The sequence below is a fragment of the Tupaia chinensis genome, unplaced genomic scaffold (assembly GCF_000334495.1).
Source record: "Tupaia chinensis unplaced genomic scaffold, TupChi_1.0 Scaffold000282_1, whole genome shotgun sequence".
NCBI classification, from domain to species: domain Eukaryota; kingdom Metazoa; phylum Chordata; class Mammalia; order Scandentia; family Tupaiidae; genus Tupaia; species Tupaia belangeri.
Genome location: NW_006159765.1, coordinates 1,526,702 through 1,535,026, shown reverse-complemented (window position 1 = coordinate 1,535,026; position 8,325 = coordinate 1,526,702).

The following is an 8,325-nucleotide window of genomic DNA, read 5'->3' as shown; positions in this document are numbered from 1 at the left end:
CACTGGACTCCCATGTAGTCAACCATGGCTTGAGTTCCAGAACTGGTGGCTTAAACTTACACTGGGTGGGTGTGTGAGTGTGCCCAAGGTCCCAAGAGGAGAACAGAGAAGAAGAGATTGAAATGTGGCCATACCCCTGGGGGGGTGATTTCTCTCTTTCTGTCTTTCTATCTCTCTCTGTCTTTCCAGCAAGTGCACGTGTGCTGTAGCAAAAACCTCTCAAAAAAAAAAAAAAACTGTCTATTAAAATAATGTTATTAAAAAGTATGAGTTTATTTTTGGTGCAAAATGTATTTGAAATTTGTGCATCACTTTTTCATAGTATAAATTTCTCATGAACTTTTTGCAGATCTCTCTCTTTTTTTTGGAGAGATTTTTGCTATAGGACGTGTGCGCTTGCCAGAAAGACAGAGAGCCAGAAAGCGAGAAATCACTCCCTACGGGAGATGGCCATGCCGCAATCACTTCTCCTCCATTCTCTTCTCAGGATCTTGGGCACGCATGCACACATGCCCGGCGTTGAGTTTAAGCCACTGGGTCTGGGACTCGAACCGCGGTTGGCTACATGGGAGTTCAGTGACATAGCCATTACGCTAACTGCTCGTCCCTTATTTATTTATTTTTTGTTATTATACACACAAAAATACATTCCTTAGTCCTTCTTAGTTCTTCCTGTTTCTTTTGTGGGGAACATGTTAGTTGAAGATTATATTAAAACTTCATTCCTAGGTAAAAGATGAGCCAGGATGACTCTTGGCTCCTATACAATGAGCCTTCTTCTATGGCCAATAGTAGTACTTTGGATTTGTTAAAATTTGCAGAAACCAAGGCAAAAACTGACTTTTTGCTACACTTAGAGTAAAGCTATTTTTAATTACTATGTACAAAATAAATCCAATGTGTTTATATTTAATGAGGCTAATATAAGAAATTGACAGAGAAACCTATCATGATGTTTATGAGACTAGCATTTGGCTTGAGATAAATTAAAACTCAGTGCCTGGCTTATTCATCTACTACTGTGGGACAAATTATTTTCTTTCCTAAGTCCCAGTTCCTTCATCTATAACATAATATCTTAGAGAGCTGATAAAAGCAAAATACAAAATAGTATCTTAAAGCATTTCATGCATGCTTAGAGTAGGTGGCAGCTCAGTAAATGATGGTTTTTGGAAGTGGTGGTAATAGTGATAATGGTATGATCAATAATAGTCAAAGTGGTCATAATGGTACTGAAAGTGATGGTAATACAGTTTTAATAGGAACAATTATGGATATGTTTTCCACATCTCACAAAAACAGAAGATTGTTTGTAATTCGATACCAAAAGTTAAGAAATAAGTTTCTCTCTACAACATAACATATGCATTCTCTAAACTCTGATATTAAATGTAGAGGGGTCATTAGGAAATAAAGCTAGGGGCAAACCACTAAAGCTCTATCATGATAGAGTTAGGAGGTTTTGCATTAGTAATTCTAAAATACCACAGTAAGCACCACACTTTCTATCTAAAGAATAAAATATAAGATAGTATAAAAGAGGAGAGTCTGAGGGAGTTTGTGGTTACTAAACATCACAAGGCTCAATAGCCAAGAGGGGAGTTTGGTGTTACACAGTTCTCTACCTCTTACTGCCTTGCTGCCTCCCTTTCACTCATAAGTTTACATTCAGGAGCTGTTACTTGGTTGCATGTCATAGTAACATTCTAGAAAAAGCCACAGATTAACCACTAAAATCTAACAAAATGACTGTAGTACCCTATTTACCAATTCTAAACGAATTTAATGTGTATTATAATTCTACAGATTATATTAAGTGCTTTAAAATTAGATATGACAGTAAATATGCTGGCTTATCATGAATTCAGCAAAATTAATATAATGTGTTCCTGATTATAAAATAACTACTGGTTGTTTGTTTTGTATTTTTCATGTTGTACAGAGAAGTTTTGCTGAGCTGACTGCTTGGCAGTTTTTATATAGGGACTATAAGAAATGTTGACTTTTCTCTAGGATAAAATTTACATATTCTAGACCAGCTGATGGTATAATGGTAATGTCTCTTTACTCCCACATAGTTGACCGTGGTTTGAGTCCTGTACCTGGTGGCTTAAACTCATGCCAGACACTTGTGTGTGTGTGCCCAAAATTCTGAGAGGGGAATGGAGGAGAAGGGATTTTGGTGTGGCCATCTTCCCTGGAGTATGATATCTCTCTTTCTGCCTCTCTGTCTCTCTCAGTATTTATAGCAAGTGCATATACCATATAGCAATAAATAAATAAATAAATAAATAAACTTACAAAAAAAACAATCACATATTCTTGAAAGCTCATTCACATATAGTGTTAACGTACATAGAGTACTTTTTTTTGGCTTAAAATATTTACATTCATTAAATTTACAATCAGAACGGAGCATCTCTTTAGTCATCATTATTCCTGAGGAGGAAAATCCAATGCAGTAGCAATGAGTTTCTTCTCCCAACTCCTCCACGATACACTGCAAAAGTTCTCAATGCAAAGAGCTATTGAAGTCCTTTCTATTTCAGAAGCGTAGACATTTGATAGTCGTACCAAATTCTTCATCTTAGTAACTGAACTGCATGGTTATTTTTGAAAACTTTTACATTTTCCAGCATAAGAGCAACATGTAATGTTGGTGGTCCAAGGGTAACATCTGCATCCCACTGGTCTTCATGGTTTCTAAACAGGAAGCAAGGCCAATGTGGAGTACTGGAGTTCAACTTGCAGGGGCACTGCCAAGTTGACTGTCCAACTTCTGTGACATTAACTATAACCATGGATACATCTTTTTTTCTGGCATTCTAATCCTATTGGAGACTTTTCATTAAGACTTTGTTCCTTCAAACATAGTTTGGGGACAACATATTGTCCTCTTGGTGCAGGAACAGGAAATTGCAGTCCCAAAGTAAGAAGAATATATTCACTCTCTCTGCTTCTCAGGAACCCAGGCTTTCTCAACATGAAACTTCAGAAAAATCCAACCAGCTGTGTTTGCAGGGAGAATTCTTCTATGAACTACACACCACCTGACACTCTGAGCCTCTTGAGGGCATTCCATGGCCTCTGATTCTGTTGCTTCCATCTTCCAGCCATGGATGCGACTCTGACCCAGGAGGCCAACAAAGCTTCTGGGGTAGAGGTTGCTGACTCAGTTTTATTAACTCCCTTGAGGATTGCTGCAAACTCTTTGAGGTTAGGCAAAGCATCTCTAGGTAGAGGAACCACTTTTAGAGGATTAGTCTTTTGAGAACACATACTTTCCTCAGAAATTTAAGTAGATGTCTTCCCTCTGTCCACCTTTAACTTTCTGCATAATGATGGCTCAATTCTGGCAATGTTAGGATATCCTTTTAATTTAGATGAGCGTAGGCACAGAATCTCCTATATGTATCTAATTTCTGGCCTTTGGAGCTGACTTTTTATTGTTGACAAGAAGCCTGCAAAATGTCTTGGTGAAGCTGGTTGCCTGGCAGCAGCTTAGAGGGTAATGGGGAAATTGACATCTTTTTCTGAGGCTGTAAGTTGTCATTGCATTGTGCCTTCCCTTTCTGACAGGGAGCTTTGTCATCCTTCACAGATCTTTACTTTTTCCCCTTTGCTGATGTTGCTAGTAATCCGGCAAGTGTTCTTGGTTGATTAGAAGCCCACTATTTCTCTTCAGTTTCTATGGACACTTGGGTAATCAAACTTAGGATTTTGTATTCTTCTCGTGATTTCTCTGTGGATTTCCACTCCTTGCCTCTTGCATGCTCTGTACTCAGAAAGTAGATCAGATTGATTAATGAAAATTTTCCGTATTTCTAAAAGAGCCCATGGACCTTAATTACTTTGAAAAGTCAACAAGTCAACCTATAGAGTAATTTTGACAGGAATATATACCCCCAAAAAGGAGTTTAATGGCTAAACCATTCAGTAATAAAATAATATTAAAAATTCTTCTTGATCTTGGAGAAGTTTTTTTTTTTTCCCTAAACTGAAAATATCATCAGCCTTGAATTGTTGCCTATAATATAATACAATGAATGTCCTTGTTCTTTTCTATTACAGAGTGTCAAATAATTTTAGTAAGGCACACTTTTATCATGTAATATCATACAGGGAAAACTAATTTATAAAGATTATAAAGAATTCATCAGGCAACTTAACTATTCTTTGAAAGAAAGCACTTTATGTTCTGACATTCTAATACACTTCCTCAGAGACCCAAGATTCTGGAAAATAGGGTATGAAAATTAATCTTTTATTTCATAATTATACTTCATCATCAACTGCATACTACAAAAAGGAGAGGTAATAGTAATCATTTTCTATCATCTTAATTGTAAATAATAGTAATAATAAAGTAGAAATGGACATTGACATGACTTGAGTGAGTACCCCCAGTTTCATGTATTGAAATCTAGTGAGCCACTATAAAGACATTGAGAGGGTAGAGACTTAATCTGATTATGGTGTTGGAAGGTGGAACTGGGACCAGCAGATAGTGTAATGGTTATGTTGCTGAACTCCAATATGACTGACTGTGGTTTGAGTCCCAGACTCAGAGGCTTGAAATTCATGCAAGGCATGTATGTGTGTATGCCCAATATCCTGAGAAGAGAATGGAGGAGAAGGGTTTATAGTGTGGTCATCCCCTCCCCCCCAGGGGGCTGATTTCTCCCCTCTGTCTCTGTCTCTCCAGTGAGTGCATGTGCCCTATAGCAAAAGTCTCTCTTTTCTTATTTTTTTCTTTTATTTATTTATTTTTTGAGAGTTTTTTGCTATAGGGTGTATGTGCTTGCCAGAAAGACAGAGAGACAGAAAGCAAGAAATCATCCCCCCAGGAGGGATTGCCACGCTGCAATCCTTTCTCCTCCATTCTCCTCTCGGGATCTTGGGCATGCACACACACGTGCTTGGCGTGAGTTTAAATCACCAGGTCTGGGACTTAAACCATAGTCAACTATATGGGAGTCCAGTGACATAGTCATTACAATAGCTGCTGCTCCCCCGCAAAAGTCTCTCTCAAAAAAAAGTACTCAACCATATGATCAAAAAAAAAAAAAAAAAAAAAAAAAAAAAAAAAAAAAAAAAAAAAAAAAAAAAAAAAAAAAAAAAAAAGAAGGAATGTAATGGACCAAAATTCTTATTTCATATATAGGTCAGGAAGTAATGTCAATCTGAATATATAGGTCAGGAAGTAATGTCAATCTGAATTACTTTTCTTCCTTTACATAAAAAAATGGTTTGTTATGTTCATTAGGGGAAAATAAAAACAGAAAATGTGAAAATGTTTTTTTCACTTGGAAATGGGACCAGACATGGTGAGGCAGGTATTTGATGGTGGGGAATTGAAAGGGTTTTTTGTTTGTTTGTTTTGGCTTTCAATTACACTTATTTTGTACTATGTGTATAACAAAATTAAAATGAAAACAGAATATTAGAAAATGCAGGAATTTTCTATCATTGTCATAAGAAATTACCACGACTGGCCCACCCTGATGGTGCACTCAGTAACAAACTTAAACTACAGTGCTGGAAACTACCAGTGCAACTGTTTATTCAGATCTCAGGTACTTTTGAAGACATTCTAGGCATGAATAGGAGTGCCAAAGATCCTGAGAAGTTGGAAAGCTAGTGAAAGGAGATTGCAACATGACAAGACCTTGCTTCTCTTTCTCTCTTTTATGTGCATGTACTTTCTATTAAACTTAAAAGAAAGAAGAAGAAAGAAGATGAAGACAAAGACAAAGAAGAAGGAAAGAAGAAGAAGGAGAAGAAGAAGAGGAAAAAAGTTTGGATAGATACAATAAAAATGTTTTTTTAAAGTAAATTATTGGGACCAGCAGATGGCATAATGGCCACATTGCTGGACTCCCATGTAGTTGACTGCAGTTTGAGTGGACCCAGTGGCTTAAACTCATACCAGGCACATGTGTGTGGGTGTGCCCAAGATCCCGAGAGGAGAACGGAGGAGAAGGTATTGTGGTGTGGCCATCCTCCCTGAGAAATGATTTCTCGTTATTTGTCTCTGTCTCTCTCTGTCTTTCTGGTGAAATCACGTACCCTACGGCAAAAACCTCTCCAAAAAAAGTAAATGATCAAAAATCAGTGAATTAAAACGAATTTTTAAAATTCATTTCTGTAGGGAAGACCAACACAGATTTTTACAGATATCACCATTTCCTTGCTGTTCTCAGTTCTCAAAGCCATCCTTTTCTTTGGCTCATGTTTCCCTTCTTTCCTCTTAAAATGTAGTAAGGACAGGGGGAGTTCTTTTAATGCTTTTTCTTTTCTTCTCTGTGTGTCACACTTCTGTTTTTCCCCTGCACTTTTAAGGAGTGATGGAATTAGATAGTGTCTACCTGGATAATACAGGATAGCTCAGTGTCTCTCTCTATATATATATATATATATATATATATATATATCATATATTATGTAAATATATAATGTGTGTGTGTGTGTGTGTGTATAGAGAGAGTTATTTATTTATTTATTGACATAGGGTATGTTAACTCACCAGAGACAGAAGAAAAGTGAGAAATCTCCCCAAGAAGGATGGCCATACTGCAATCCCTTCTCCTCTGTTCTCCTCCCAGGATTTTGGGCACACATGCATACACTCTTGGCATGATTTACAAGCCATCAGGTCAGCAATTGAAACAGGGCCAGTCATGTACAAGTCTAGTCCCTTAGCCACCACACCATCTGCTGGCCCTCAATTTCCATATCTTAGTCACATTTATAAAACTATTTTTGCCATACAGTAACATGAAGGGGACTTCAAAGGTCTGTGGAAAATAGAATTAAAAATGTATTTTGGTACAAAGCAATTTTGAAATCCCTGCAAATTTTTTTTTTTTTGATATTGTATACATTTGCCATTAACTTTATAACTCCCACCATATTTACAGGTTTCGGGATTAGAGTGTGAATATCTTTCAGGGAGTATCTTTCTTTTCTTTTGGAGTTAATTTATTATGGACAGACATTTAATAATAAATTAATGCAAACTATAATAAAAATAAGAAGTTTAAAATATATAACAAAATATGAAAAGATAATAAATTTAAAAATAAATGTTTAATACAAATATAAAGGAGGAAATTAAAGATAAGAAATTAAAACTCAAAATATTATGACAATTTTGGGACCAGCAGTTGGCGTAATGGCTATGTCACTGGACTCCCATGTAGTCGACCGCGGTTCGTTTCCTGGACCCGGTGGCTTAAAACACACAAGGTACGTGTGTGTGCGTGCCCAGGATCCTGAGAGGAGAATGGAGGAGAAGGGATTGCGGCATGGCCATCCACCCTGGGGGGTGATTTCTCGCTTTCTGTCTCTCTGTCTGTGTGTCTGGCAAGTGCACGTGCCCTTTGGCAAAAACCTCTCCAAAAAAAAGGAAAAAAGATTATGACAATTTTAAAAACTATCCTAAAATTAATAGAAAATATAAAGAAAAGATGGTTGATAAGGAAGATAATAATTTGAAATAAAAAATGTCGCTGGGCTCCCATGCGGTCAATCTCAGTTCAAATGCTTGACCTGACTGCTTAAAACTCACACCATGCATGCCCAAAATTCCAAGAGGAAAATAAAGCAAGAGAAGGGATCAACCCCGGGGGGGGGGTGATTTCTCGCTTTCTTTCTCTCTGTTTCTCTCTGTCTTTCTGTTTCTCTCTGTCTCTCTGGTAAGCTCATTTTTGCCCTATAGTAAAAATCTCTCATAAATAAATAAATGAATTGAAATAAGGGAAGCCATACATTGAAGACAACATTTGAAAAAAAAATTTTTGTGCCAGTTAAGTGACATAGTGATTAACATGGCTGGATTCCACATGACTGTCCAGTCCTGGGCCAGGGGCTTGAAAAACATGTAGGGCACATGCACATGCATGCCCAGAATCCTGAGAGGAGAGGAGAGAGGAGAAAGGAGAAGGTAGTTGTGGTGTGGTCATTCCCTTAGGGGGTGCTTTCTCATTTTCTCTCTCTCTCTCTTTGGCAAGAGCATAAACCCTATAGCAAACTTGAAAAAAATAAGCTAAATATTTTAAAACAAAACTAAATATTCCCTTACTGAAAGTCACAAAACAAAACAGAAATAAAAATGAGGTTTTATAACATAAGCATAGAACTCTAAAACATGAAAAAATTTCAAATGCTCTAATCATAAATACTGAAATTTCTTAATGACCAGTTTGTAACAAATAGCAATACAAATCTTTACCCTCTTATATTCATCAAAGTAGCTCAGAACAAAGATACAAGTGTCTTTTATAAGACAATTCCTGTAGTCAAAAATTAGAGGCAAATCAGTGG